The sequence below is a fragment of the Leuresthes tenuis genome, unplaced genomic scaffold (genome assembly GCF_036924035.1).
Source record: "Leuresthes tenuis unplaced genomic scaffold, fLeuTen1.0.hap1 SCAF_21, whole genome shotgun sequence".
Lineage (NCBI taxonomy): Eukaryota > Metazoa > Chordata > Actinopteri > Atheriniformes > Atherinopsidae > Leuresthes > Leuresthes tenuis.
This window is the reverse complement of record NW_027325375.1, coordinates 14,368,411-14,382,249: the sequence shown is the minus strand read 5'-3', so window position 1 is coordinate 14,382,249 and position 13,839 is coordinate 14,368,411. Positions and strand designations below refer to the sequence as shown.

At 42.7% G+C, this 13,839-nt stretch overlaps 1 non-coding gene across 1 annotated transcript; it reads right to left on the bottom strand.

The window, feature by feature from the left end:
- Nucleotides 1–7,396: 7,396 nt before the first annotated feature.
- Nucleotides 7,397–7,510, bottom strand: LOC140280650 (U5 spliceosomal RNA). Its single transcript, XR_011909587.1, has one exon. It is a non-coding gene; the product is annotated as a U5 spliceosomal RNA (small nuclear RNA).
- Between the last annotated feature and the right edge of the window lie 6,329 nt (nt 7,511–13,839).

Sequence of the window (13,839 nt, the reverse complement as noted above, 5' to 3'; positions counted from 1 at the left end):
CCAAGGTCGGACTTTCACACCTTCTCTTAGCTGAACAACTCCGCTCCCTCTTTTAATTGTGTACAGTCGGGTAATTTAACCTTTTCTTACCCGCTTTTTACCATCTATGGTCGGACATTCACACCGTCTTACAGCGGAACACCTCCGCTCCCTCTTTTGATGATGTATGGTTAGGCATTCGCACCTTTTCTTACCCATTTTTCAGTAATTATGGGTAGACATTCACACCTTCTTGCAGCTGAACACCTCCTCTCCCGCTTATGATCATGTGCATTTTGATATTCGAAAATTTTCTTTCATGTTTTCTAGCAATTATTGATGGACATTCAGACCGTCTTGCAGCTGAACACCTCCGCTCCCACTTTTGATGGTGTATAGTCGGGTTTTCGAGCCTTTTCTTCCCCGGTTTTTACAAATTATGGTTGGACATTCAGACCTTCTTGCAGCCGAAAACCTCCACTCCCTCTTTTGATCATACATTGTCGTGCATTCGCACCCTTTCTTACCCGCTTTTTACAAACCATGGTCGGACTTTCACACCTTTTATTAGCCGAACAACTCCGCTCCCGCTATTGAGTGTGTACAGTCGGGTATTTTAACCTTTTCTTACCCGCTTTTTACCAACTATGGTTGGACATTCACACCTTCTTACAGCAGAACACCTCCGCTCCCTGTTTTGATTATGTATGGTTTGACATTCGCACCTTCTCTCACCCGCCTTTTAATATGGTCGGCCATTCACAGCTTCCTCTCCACCATACTTGTATGGTGGGATATTCACACCCACTTGCATCCGAAGACCTCCGCCCCCACTTTTGTTGATATTTAGTCGGTCATTCGCACCTTACCCGCTTTTGGCAAACTATGGCCTTCTTGCAGCCAAACACCTCTGATCTCGCTTTTGATGATGTAAGGTTGGGCATTCAGACCTTGCTTCACCTGCTTTTCACCAAATATAGTCGGACATTCACACCCACTTGCATCCGAAGACCTCCGCCCCAAATTTTGTTGATATTTAGTCGGACATTCGCACCTTACCCGCTTTTGGCAAACTATGGCCTTCTTGCAGCCAAACACCTCTGATCTCGCTTTTGATGATGTAAGGTTGGGCATTCAGACCTTGCTTCACCTGCTTTTCACCAAATATAGTCGGACATTCACACCTTCTTGCAGCCGAACACTTCCGCTCCACCTTTTAGTGTTCTATCACACCTTTTTTTCACCGCATTTTATACATTATGGTTGGAAATTTTCAACCACTCTCATCCGAAGACCTCTCCTCCCGCTTTTGTTAATATATTTGAACTTTAGTCGGGCATTCAAACCTTCTTGCTGCTGAACCACCTCCGCTCCCTGTTTTGATCATATATGGTCTGGCAATACTACCTTTTCTTACCCGTTTGTGAGTAATTATGGCTGGACATTCACACCTACTTGCAGCCGAACACAACCTCTCTCGCTTTTGATGATGTATGGACCGGCATTCTTACCTTTTCTAACACATTTTTCAGCAATTATGGTCGGAGATTCACACCTACTCACAGCCGAACAACTCCGCTCCCGCATTTGATGGTGTATAGTCGGGCATTCTCACCCTTTCTCATCAGCTTTTTGCAAATTATGATCTGACATTCACACCTACTTGCAGTCGAACAGCTCTGCTCCCGCTTTTGATTATGTATGGTTGGATATTCGAACCTTTTCTTAACTGCTTTTTACAAACTTTGGTTGGACGTTCACACCTTCTTGTAGCCGAACACATGCACTCCTGCTTTTGATGATGTATGGTTGGGCATTCGCACCTTTTTTTTTACCCACTTTTCAGGTATTATGGGTGGACATTCACACCTTCTTGCAGCTGAAAACCCCCTCTCCCGATTTTGATTATGTATGGACCGGCATTTTTACCTTTTCTAACACATTTTTCAGCAATTATGGTTGGAGATTCACACCTACTCACAGCCGAACAACTCCGCTTCCGCTTTTGATGGTGTATATTCGGGCATACGAACCTTTTCTTACCCGCTTTTTACAAACCAAGGTCGGACTTTCACACCTTCTCTTAGCTGAACAACTCCGCTCCCTCTTTTGATTGTGTACAGTCGGGTAATTTAACCTTTTCTTACCCGCTTTTACCATCTATGGTCGGACATTCACACCGTCTTACAGCGGAACACCTCCGCTCCCTCTTTTGATGATGTATGGTTAGGTATTCGCACCTTTTCTTACCCATTTTTCAGTAATTATGGGTGGACATTCACACCTTCTTGCAGCTGAACACCTCCTCTCCCACTTATGATCATGTGTGGTTTGATTTTCGAAAATTTTCTTTCATGTTTTCTAGCAATTATTGATGGACATTTAGACCTTCTTGCAGTTGAACACCACCTCTCCCGATTTTGATTATGTATGGACCGGCATTTTTACCTTTTCTAACACATTTTTCAGCAATTATGGTTGGAGATTCACACCTACTCACAGCCGAACAACTCCGCTACCGCATTTGATGGTGTATAGTCGGGCATTCTCACCCTTTCTCATCAGCTTTTTGCAAATTATGATCTGACATTCACACCTACTTGCAGTCGAACAGCTCTGCTCCCGCTTTTGATTATGTATGGTTGGATATTCGAACCTTTTCTTAACTGCTTTTTACAAACTTTGGTTGGACGTTCACACCTTCTTGTAGCCGAACACATGCACTCCTGCTTTTGATGATGTATGGTTGGGCATTCGCACCTTTTTTTTACCCATTTTTCAGGTATTATGGGTGGACATTAACACCTTCTTGCAGCTGAACACCTCCTCTCCCACTTATGATCATGTGTGGTTTGATTTTCGAAAATTTTCTTTCATGTTTTCTAGCAATTATTGATGGACATTTAGACCTTCTTGCAGCTGAACACCACCTCTCCCGATTTTGATTATGTATGGACCGGCATTTTTACCTTTTCTAACACATTTTTCAGCAATTATGGTTGGAGATTCACACCTACTCACAGCCGAACAACTCCGCTACCGCATTTGATGGTGTATAGTCGGGCATTCTCACCCTTTCTCATCAGCTTTTTGCAAATTATGATCTGACATTCACACCTACTTCCAGTCGAACAGCTCTGCTCCCGCTTTTGATTATGTTTGGTTAGATATTCTAACCTTTTCTTAACTGCTTTTTACAAACTTTGGTCGGACGTTCACAATATCTTGCAGCCGAACACCTCCGCTTCCGCTTTTGATGGTGTATATTCGGGCATACGAACCTTTTCTTACCCGCTTTTTACAAACCAAGGTCGGACTTTCACACCTTCTCTTAGCTGAACAACTCCGCTCCCTCTTTTGATTGTGTACAGTCGGGTAATTTAACCTTTTCTTACCCGCTTTTTACCATCTATGGTCGGACATTCACACCGTCTTACAGCGGAACACCTCCGCTCCCTCTTTTGATGATGTATGGTTAGGCATTCGCACCTTTTCTTACCCATTTTTCAGTAATTATGGGTAGACATTCACACCTTCTTGCAGCTGAACACCTCCTCTCCCGCTTATGATCATGTGCAGTTTGATATTCGAAAATTTTCTTTCATGTTTTCTAGCAATTATTGATGGACATTCAGACCGTCTTGCAGCTGAACACCTCCGCTCCCACTTTTGATGGTGTATAGTCGGGCTTTCGAGCCTTTTCTTCCCCGGTTTTTACAAATTATGGTTGGACATTCAGACCTTCTTGCAGCCGAAAACCTCCACTCCCTCTTTTGATCATACATTGTCGGGCATTCGCACCTTTTCTTACCTGCTTTTTACAAACCATGGTCGGACTTTCACACCTTTTAGTAGCCGAACAACTCCGCTCCCGCTATTGATTGTGTACAGTCGGGTATTTTAACCTTTTCTTACCCGCTTTTTACCAACTATGGTTGGACATTCACACCTTCTTACAGCAGAACACCTCCGCTCCCTGTTTTGATTATGTATGGTTTGACATTCGCACCTTCTCTCACCCGCCTTTTACTATGGTCGGCCATTCACAGCTTCCTCTCCACCATACTTGTATGGTGGGATATTCACACCCACTTGCATCCGAAGACCTCCGCCCCCACTTTTGTTGATATTTAGTCGGTCATTCGCACCTTACCCGCTTTTGGCAAACTATGGCCTTCTTGCAGCCAAACACCTCTGATCTCGCTTTTGATGATGTAAGGTTGGGCATTCAGACCTTGCTTCACCTGCTTTTCACCAAATATAGTCGGACATTCACACCTTCTTGCAGCCGAACACTTCCGCTTTTAGTGTTCTATGAGGCATTCACATATTTTTTTTCACCGTATTTTATAGATTATGGTTGGAAATTCTCCCCCAATACAGTGTTCCCGTGGTGTTTGTGGCTGCCTTGTCTTTTGCACAGAGTAAAAGACAAGGCAGCCATCGAATAGATTGTTTCTACTTGTTCAGCCGAGGAGCAGGGGGGGGGGGCAAGCGTCTCAACCAAGCAAAGCTCACCAAGTAGGAACAATCGGGCCCTTTTCGATGGCTGCAACACCTGAAAGAGATATTGATGCGAGACCCGATCAAATGCTTTTTCAAAGTCTAAATTTAAGATGACAAGCCGGGTGTTTCTGTCTCTAGCGTAATCAATGATGTCTCGAATCAGTACGAGGCTGTCGGTGAGTTGTCTCCCTGAGATGGCACAAGCTTGGTCTGGGTGAATTACCTCCTCTAAAACAGAGGACATCCGTGTCGCTAAAACCTTGCTAAAAAGTTTACAGTCAAAGTTTAAAAGTGTGATGGGCCTCCAATTCTTTAGGTCAGTCTTATCATTTTTTTTATAAAGTAGAGTCACTATTCCCACTCTTAAACTGTCAGGCAGTCGGTCGAGTTTTTCAAAATCTTTAAAAACATCTAAAATGTCTGATGATAAAAGGTCCCAATAGGTCAGATAGAATTCTGCAGGAAGCCCGTCTAAACCCGGAGCTCGACTTCTCTTAAAACCTGTTAGGCATTTTTTTAACTCTAAAGCAGTAAAATTCTGTGTCAAGTGTGCATTCTCTTTTACGGTTTTGTCAACGAATTTTAAGATTTCTGCCGATGTTTCCAAGTGCACTGGTTTCTCTTTGTACATGTTACTATAAAAGGTATGTACAGTTTCAATCATCTCTTGTGTGGATTTTGTTAAAAACCCATCTTCTCTTTTTAGATTTTGAAAAAACTCCTTTTTATTTATAACTTTCTTTCTTTTTCACCTTCCTCAATTTCCTGCTCCCTGCTTCTTACAAAAATTCCTTTACTCTTTATTTCTGCTAAAACTGACATTTCCTTTTTGACATCTTTGATTTCTTCTTTAAAGTCTATGCCACACTGATTTAGTTTAAAGTAGCGCTGTAAGCGTTTATGTAGTCCCATCATACATCTATTCTCTTTCCTTTTTTTACGTTTACCTTGCTGTTTAAAAAAAGTCTGGGTCGTTTCCTTCACCATTTCCCACCATTGTGCATGTGTTTCGTAGAGGTCTTGAAGGGTCTGCCACTCTTTATAACATTCCCTGTACTGACTGACTATGATTTCATCCTCCAACAGGGAACAGTTGAGTTTCCACAGACCACTTCCTACCGTCACACCAGAAGGGGGTGAAAGGGTGCAGGAGAGCATAAGGTGGTCTGAAAAGAAAACAGGGGTTAATCTAACATCAGTGGGTGGGCAATCTCTAGTAAAGAAATAATCAATGCGAGAGGCTCTGGTGCCATCATGACTAAACCAGGTGAAGCCCTCCTCTCTGGGATGCATGGTTTTAAAACAGTCAGTAAACTTAAAATCCCTGCATATGCCCTGAAGTAAAATCGAAGTCTTATCCACTTTAAAATCTACCCCTGCTCTTTTTCTATCTTTCCTGCTCAAGATACAGTTAAAATCCCCTCCTACAACTAAAGGTACTTGCCCTAGCATGTAAAGCTGTATATCTTCTAAAAGGTCATACCTTTCATTTTTTCCATTGAAACCATAAATATTTAAGAGGTTAAAGTCTTGCCCCATAAAATTCAAGTGTGCTAAAAGTGCCCGTCCGTCTCTCACCACTGTGCTACCTTTCACCAGAACATGCGGATTTTTAATTAGAATGGCCACACCATCATTTTTATTTTGATTTGAGCCACTCCATATCGATAAATGGGGCCACATTTCCTCCCATTGTCTATGGTTTTTTAAAAAAGGTAGTCCACATTCTTGTATTAAAAACACATCTGATTTTATGGAGTCTAAGAAGGATAAAATACTCTGGGCTCTTGTCTTTGATTTCACACTTCTCACATTTAGTGTTGAGAAGGTGAGAACCATTAAAAGCATAAAGGAAAGTAGGTATGTCATTTTCGTTTTTCTAAGTTATCAAAACAAATTACACACAGGTTATTTCTTGGGAAACTAGCTCTTCCTTCATTTCTTTAGGTGAAAAGTGAGTAGGGTGATCTATATTTCCTTTTCGGACTCTCGGTGTTGGCCTCTGACGCAATGTTGCATTTAACTTTGAGTCCCTGAGGGTTGATTGCAGAGCTGAAGTTAAAAAGGAGACCTCATTTGGTGAGTCGGAGGGGAAGACTGTAGGTTCTTCCACTGAAGAACTGTCTGAAAGGGACCTAACCCTTCCCCTCTTCTCTGATACCACTGGGGAATCAGAGGCTCAGATGCCGTCCTCTTCGGCTGTTGACCTTCGGGGAGGTGAGTATCTTCACTAGACTCACCTGTCTGCTCTTCCTCCTCATTTAGCGTAGCTCCACCCTCTGCCTGTGAATTCTCACAGACTTCAACACTGAGTGGTGAGGCCTCTACAGGCCCCTCCCCTTTTTGCTCCTCACTTCCAATCCAAGCTTTTGGCGGGAAGTTTGAATTTATTGGGTCAACCTCTTCACTTTGTTCACCAACTGCCACCTTTGGTCCTTCTCTTTGTTGGCTTGACTGTGGCTTTACCATCTTTAATTTGTTGGCAAAAGATTTAGGGCAATCTCTGAAGAGGTGATTTAATTCTCCACAGAGATTACATTTCCTGCCATTTGGACACTCTCCAAAAGTTTGCCCAATTTCTCTGCTCTTCCCACATAACACCTTGGTACAAGCCTCAACCAGGTGCCCATGCTCACCACACTTGCGGCAGAACTTGGGCTGCCCCTGGTAGTGGATGTAACCTCGGTTTTCAAGGTGGCCAGAGTGTCGCCCACCCGCTGCACTGAGCACTCTTCAGCCCTTTTAAATGGTATAACTTTGCACTCCCGCACGCTCCAGCAAGCACCATTCAAGCAACAACTTTGCACTCCAGCTTCGAACATCGGCACAGTCGCAACAAGTAAGGCGACTCTACTCAGAGAAGTCACTCTGCACAGTAAGAAGATTTCTTTTGCACAGACAGAAAGGGCTTCACCCGCAAAGGTAAAGCCTGCCAAAAATAGAAACAACTCATTAGTGCTGCTCTCCACAGAAATCTTTAGTAAAAGGCGAAAGACTTGTACGTTATGAAGAGAAACCAGAGTACGATTATCCGTCACTGCGGGAGCAGGGCATCAGGCTAGTTGGCATAGCCACCTTCCCCATGGTGAGCTTTGCTTGGTGGAGACGCTTGCTCCCCCCCCCCTTGCTCCTCGGCTGACCAACTAGGAACAATCGGGCCCTATTCGATGGCTGCCTTGTCCTTTACTCTGTGCAAAAGACAAGGCAGCAACAAAAACACCACGAGAATCCCGTATTGAGGCTTTGTTCTGATCGCTCATTCGGTGTCGCGTTTCTTTCAAGCAATTCTCCCGGTTAGCCCACACTCGGCTCGCTCCCATAGCCGTGTTAAAGTCTACTTCGCATTCACTCTCTTTTCTCAGCAGACTCTTGGGATTTTATCTATAAAATGAATTCCTTCACTCAAACTATGTGAAAACTGCTTTGTCCTTAATATTTACCATGTCTAGAAAGATTTAAACAAAAAAAACAACGTTGTACTTTGCAGTAAAAGAAAGAGCAAATCTAAAGTTTCAGGAATCCGAGAATAAGCTTACTTTCATGAGTTCTTCACGATTTCGGATTTTGCTATAAAATGAATTCCTTCACTCAAACTAAATTAAAACTGCTAAACCGCTAATCTGTTATATGTAAGGCAGATGTCAAATTCACCGAAATAGGATCAAAGGGTATTCGGCCAATCGAGCTGTAAAAGCTTCGGTAAAAGAGTATAAGTTGAAGAGTTTGTGAATAAAGGTGTGCGCACACATAGTGTGCTGTACGAAAATAGGCAGGGAGCAATGCCGGCTGGGGTATATGTTCTTGTATGTTGTCTGACTGTTTGATTTGAATGTGTTGTGTAAGTGTCCTGTTGAATGTTACATGTTTGGGCTTTGACACGCTTCACTGTGGTTGTTAACTGTGTGGTGTGTCCTGAAATGTTATATGTTTGGGCTGTGTGACATGCTTAATGCTTGTCAGTAGCTACCCACTTATTCATATATAGCAACTGACAACATAAGAAGTCTGGACATACTTTGATAGTAGTTGTAGAAGTATCCTTATTGATAATAGATCACTAATTCATAGTGATAGAACAGTAGATGAACAGGTGCTTGCACATGTCTCACGAAAATAAAATGGGTGTATGATTGCTGACGGCAGAGCAATACTGCCAAACTTATGAGTTCTTGTGGCAAACTTGATTCAGTGTCTTGACGTGTATACGCTGTTTCGCTGACTTGATTGTCACAAGAAACAAAGTGTGTTTGATAAGATCCGACCATTTTATTACGGGAGGATCAGTATGTATGGATTCTGATGTGACTGATAAACCCATTCGTATCTTAAGCATAATCTAATACGTGAGACAACGCCCTGGCACACGATAAAAAAAAAAAAAGAGAGAGAGCGGTTTTGTGTCCCCACAGTCCATAATGTAGAAAAGAGAGAAAAAAGCCTTTCTGATTTGGTGTGTGTACTCATAGTGCAGAGTGTAGAGAAAAGAAAGCCGTTTTGGTGTCACGGGTGTTGTGACTTACACACACACATTTCTAAATTGAGAAAGGAAATTATTTTAGAGGAAGCACTAGAGTTTAGATCCCACATTTGTTGATAGGCATTCATTTATTTCTTCACTTCTGATGAAGTTTCAACAATAAACAACAAACTTTGTATTATGAGAAAGAACCAGACTCATTCTTCAGGAATCCGAAAATAAGCTCTATTTTATGAGTTATGCACGAATTCGGATTCTCCTATAAAACGAATTCATTAACTCAAACCAAGTTAAGACTGCTTTGTCCTTCATATTTATTCATGTCTAATCAAGTTTCAACGATAAACAACGTACTTTGTAGAATGAGAAAGAACTTCTTGAGCAATAAGCATCTCTCGACATATGACGAAATACAGATTTTGCTATAAAATTAATTCCTTCTATCAGCCTGACTTAAAACTGTTTGTCCTCCTTATTTATCCACTTCAAATCAAGTTTCAACAATTAAAAAAAATTTGTAGTTTGAGAAAGAACAACTTAATCTTCAGCAATCAGTATAAAAAGAGGTGCAAATGCCAACCATACATACCTAAAAGGTGGAGCGGAAGTATTCAGCTGCAAGTAGGTGTGAATGTTCGACCATAATTTGTAAAAAGCGGGTAAGAAAAGGTTCGAATGCCCGACTATATATTAACAAAAGCGGGAGGAGAGGTCTTCGGATGAGAGTGGGTGAGAATTTCCAACCATAATCTATAAAATACGGTGAAAAAAAATATGTGAATGCCTCATAGAACACTAAAAGCGGAAGTGTTCGGCTGCAAGAAGGTGTGAATGTCCGACTATATTTGGTGAAAAGCAGGTGAAGCAAGGTCTGAATGCCCAACCTTACATCATCAAAAGCGAGATCAGAGGTGTTTGGTTGCAAGAAGGCCATAGTTTGCCAAAAGCGGGTAAGGTGCGAATGACCGACTAAATATCAACAAAATTGGGGGCGGAGGTCTTCGGATGCAAGTGGGTGTGAATATCCCACCATACAAGTATGGTGGAGAGGAAGCTGTGAATGGCCGACCATAGTAAAAGGCGGGTGAGAGAAGGTGCGAATGTCAAACCATACATAATCAAAACAGGGAGCGGAGGTGTTCTGCTGTAAGAAGGTGTGAATGTCCAACCATAGTTGGTAAAAAGCGGGTAAGAAAAGGTTAAAATACCCGACTGTACACAATCAATAGCGGGAGCGGAGTTGTTCGGCTACTAAAAGGTGTGAAAGTCCGACCATGGTTTGTAAAAAGCGGGTAAGAAAAGGTGCGAATGCCCGACAATGTATGATCAAAAGAGGGAGTGGAGGTTTTCGGCTACAAGAAGGTCTGAATGTCCAACCATAATTTGTAAAAACCGGGGAAGAAAAGGCTCGAAAGCCCGACTATACACCATCAAAAGTGGGAGCGGAGGTGTTCAGCTGCAAGACGGTCTGAATGTCCATCAATAATTGCTAGAAAACATGAAAGAAAATTTTCGAATATCAAACTGCACATGATCATAAGCGGGAGAGGAGGTGTTCAGCTGCAAGAAGGTGTGAATGTCTACCCATAATTACTGAAAAATGGGTAAGAAAAGGTGCGAATGCCTAAACATACATCATCAAAAGAGGGAGCGGAGGTGTTCCGCTGTAAGACGGTGTGAATGTCCGACCATAGATGGTAAAAAGCGGGTAAGAAAAGGTTAAATTACCCGACTGTACACAATCAAAAGAGGGAGCGGAGTTGTTCAGCTAAGAGAAGGTGTGAAAGTCCGACCTTGGTTTGTAAAAAGCGGGTAAGAAAAGGTTCGTATGCCCGAATATACACCATCAAAAGCGGAAGCGGAGGTGTTCGGCTGCAAGATATTGTGAACGTCCGACCAAAGTTTGTAAAAAGCAGTTAAGAAAAGGTTCGAATATCTAACCAAACATAATCAAAAGCGGGAGCAGAGCTGTTCGACTGGAAGTAGGTGTGAATGTCAGATCATAATTTGCAAAAAGCTGATGAGAAAGGGTGAGAATGCCCGACTATACACCATCAAATGCGGTAGCGGAGTTGTTCGGCTGTGAGTAGGTGTGAATCTCCAACCATAATTGCTGAAAAATGTGTTAGAAAAGGTAAAAATGCCGGTCCATACATAATCAAAATCGGGAGAGGTGGTGTTCAGCTGCAAGAAGGTCTAAATGTCCATCAATAATTGCTAGAAAACATGAAAGAAAATTTTCGAAAATCAAACCACACATGATCATAAGTGGGAGAGGAGGTGTTCAGCTGCAAGAAGATGTGAATGTCCACCCATAATACCTGAAAAATGGGTAAAAAAAAGGTGCGAATGCCCAACCATACATCATCAAAAGCAGGAGTGCATGTGTTCGGCTACAAGAAGGTGTGAACGTCCAACCAAAGTTTGTAAAAAGCAGTTAAGAAAAGGTTCGAATATCCAACCATACATAATCAAAAGCGGGAGCAGAGCTGTTCGACTGCAAGTAGGTGTGAATGTCAGATCATAATTTGCAAAAAGCTGATGAGAAAGGGTGAGAATGCCCGACTATACACCATCAAATGCGGGAGCGGAGTTGTTCGGCTGTAAGTAGGTGTGAATCTCCGACCATAATTGCTGAAAAATGTGTTAGAAAAGGTAAGAATGCCGGTCCATACATCATCAAAAGCGAGAGAGGTTGTGTTCGGCTGCAAGTAGGTGTGAATGTCCAGCCATAATTACTCACAAACGGGTAAGAAAAGGTAGTATTGCCAGACCATATATGATCAAAACAGGGAGCGGAGGTGGTTCAGCTGCAAGAAGGTTTGAATGTCCGACTAAAGTTCAAATATATTAACAAAAGCGGGAGGAGAGGTCTTCGGATGAGAGTGGTTGAAAATTTCCAACCATAATGTATAAAATGCGGTGAAAAAAAGGTGTGATAGAACACTAAAAGGTGGAGCGGAAGTGTTCGGCTGCAAGAAGGTGTGAATGTCCGACTATATTTGGTGAAAAGCAGGTGAAGCAAGGTCTGAATGCCCAACCTTACATCATCAAAAGCGAGATCAGAGGTGTTTGGCTGCAAGAAGGCCATAGTTTGCCAAAAGCGGGTAAGGTGCGAATGTCCGACTAAATATCAACAAAATTTGGGGCGGAGGTCTTCGGATGCAAGAAGGTGTGAATGTCCGACTATATTTGGTGAAAAGCAGGTGAAGCAAGGTCTGAATGCCCAACCTTACATCATCAAAAGCGAGATCAGAGGTGTTTGGCTGCAAGAAGGCCATAGTTTGCCAAAAGCGGGTAAGGTGCGAATGACCGACTAAATATCAACAAAATTGGGGGCGGAGGTCTTCGGATGCAAGTGGGTGTGAATATCCCACCATACAAGTATGGTGGAGAGGAAGCTGTGAATGGCCGACCATAGTAAAAGGCGGGTGAGAGAAGGTGCGAATGTCAAACCATACATAATCAAAACAGGGAGCGGAGGTGTTCTGCTGTAAGAAGGTGTGAATGTCCAACCATAGTTGGTAAAAAGCGGGTAAGAAAAGGTTAAAATACCCGACTGTACACAATCAATAGCGGGAGCGGAGTTGTTCGGCTACTAAAAGGTGTGAAAGTCCGACCATGGTTTGTAAAAAGCGGGTAAGAAAAGGTGCGAATGCCCGACAATGTATGATCAAAAGAGGGAGTGGAGGTTTTCGGCTACAAGAAGGTCTGAATGTCCAACCATAATTTGTAAAAACCGGGGAAGAAAAGGCTCGAAAGCCCGACTATACACCATCAAAAGTGGGAGCGGAGGTGTTCAGCTGCAAGACGGTCTGAATGTCCATCAATAATTGCTAGAAAACATGAAAGAAAATTTTCGAAAATCAAACTGCACATGATCATAAGCGGGAGAGGAGGTGTTCAGCTGCAAGAAGGTGTGAATGTCTACCCATAATTACTGAAAAATGGGTAAGAAAAGGTGCGAATGCCTAAACATACATCATCAAAAGAGGGAGCGGAGGTGTTCCGCTGTAAGACGGTGTGAATGTCCGATCATAGTTGGTAAAAAGCGGGTAAGAAAAGGTTAAAATACCCGACTGTACACAATCAAAAGAGGGAGCGGAGTTGTTCAGCTAAGAGAAGGTGTGAAAGTCCGACCATGGTTTGTAAAAAGCGGGTAAGAAAAGGTTCGTATGCCCGAATATACACTATCAAAACCGGAAGCGTAGGTGTTCGGCTGCAAGAAGGTGTGAACGTCCGACCAAAGTTTGTAAAAAAGCAGTTAAGAAAAGGTTCGAATATCTAACCAAACATAATCAAAAGCGGGAGCAGAGCTGTTCGACTGCAAGTAGGTGTGAATGTCAGATCATAATTGCTGAAAAATGTGATAGAAAAGACTAGAATGCCGGACAATACATCATCAAAAGCGGGAGAGGTGGTTTTTCGGCTGCAAGTAGGTGTGAATGTCCAGCCATAATTACTCACAAACGGGGGAAGAAAAGGTAGTATTTCCAGACCACACATGATCAAAACAGGGAATGGAGGTGGTTCAGCTGCAAGGTGTGAATGTCTGACTAAAGTTTGTAAAAACCGTGTAAGACAAGGGGCGAATGCCCGACAATGTATGATCAAAAGAGGGAGCGGAGGTTTTCGGCTGCAAGGTCTGAATGTCCAACCACAATTTGTAAAAATCGGGGAAGAAAAGGCTCGAAAGTCCGACTATACACCATCAAAAGCGGGAGCAGAGGTGTTCAGGTGCAAGAAGGTCTGAATGTCAAACCAAAAATTACTGAAAAATGGGTAAGAAAAGGTGCGAATGCCAAATCATACATCATCAAAAGCAGGAGCGGATGTGTTCAGCTACAAGAAGGTTTGAATGTCCAACCATAGTAAGT